Below are 914 nucleotides of genomic sequence, written 5' to 3' on the forward strand. Positions count from 1 at the left end.
TCACTGAAAAAGAGGTTGTTGTTGTAATTTCTATTAAGTACTTTGGAGGCACTTCCATACGATGGTGATGAGGGCCATAGGCATACTTAGATAGCTCTATTAAACAAGAAAAGCATTAAGGTATAATATACCAGCCTCATTTAAAATAAAGAGAGCTATGTTGAACTGGAAATTTTTCTACCAGTAATCAGACAAAATTATTTATATACATTTGACAATGTAAGAATGCTGTAAGGGCAGGTTCTTTGCAAAACAGCTCTAGTTTTTGGGTTGTATTACAAGAGTTTAAGCAAAAAGCCAGAGGCAACAATTTAATCTGAAAAGACCTTGAAAACCTGGGAGAGTGTAAGATACTTTGAATTCTCTGCCTGTATCTTTACTCTTTGTGAGATGTATGTAAAATGCAGATATTTCTATAGATACGGGAACACAGTACACAAGGCAATGAAATCGATATTTCTATAGACATGGGAACACAGTACACAAGGCAATGAAATTGTGACACCTCATTCACATACCAAATGAGAACAGAAGCAGCACAATATTAATCCAGCATCATGACAAGCACTGTGAAGAGAGTAAAATGGCAGAAAACCCCACAATCTTCTATAAAGTACAGGGTTAAAACTGGAGTCTCACATTACTTTTCTGTTTCTACATGCCATTAAAACGGAAAGGCTGATGAAAAATGCATTTCAGAGTTCAGTCATAATTATCCAAACACTACAGGGGGACATGGAGTGAATGCAGATGATCATAATTTCAAGAAATCAATGGAGTTTTCAGGGAAACACAGAAATGGTGTCACAACTAGTGGTTAGATGCTGTGAGTGCTGGAGAAAGTTATTCTCCAGCTGTTTTCTGAAAGGATGAAAACCCATTCCAGAATATGGAATTGCAAGTGCAGAGGGTCA

This window comes from Acanthisitta chloris, unplaced genomic scaffold (assembly GCF_000695815.1).
Source record: "Acanthisitta chloris isolate BGI_N310 unplaced genomic scaffold, ASM69581v1 scaffold4804, whole genome shotgun sequence".
Lineage (NCBI taxonomy): Eukaryota > Metazoa > Chordata > Aves > Passeriformes > Acanthisittidae > Acanthisitta > Acanthisitta chloris.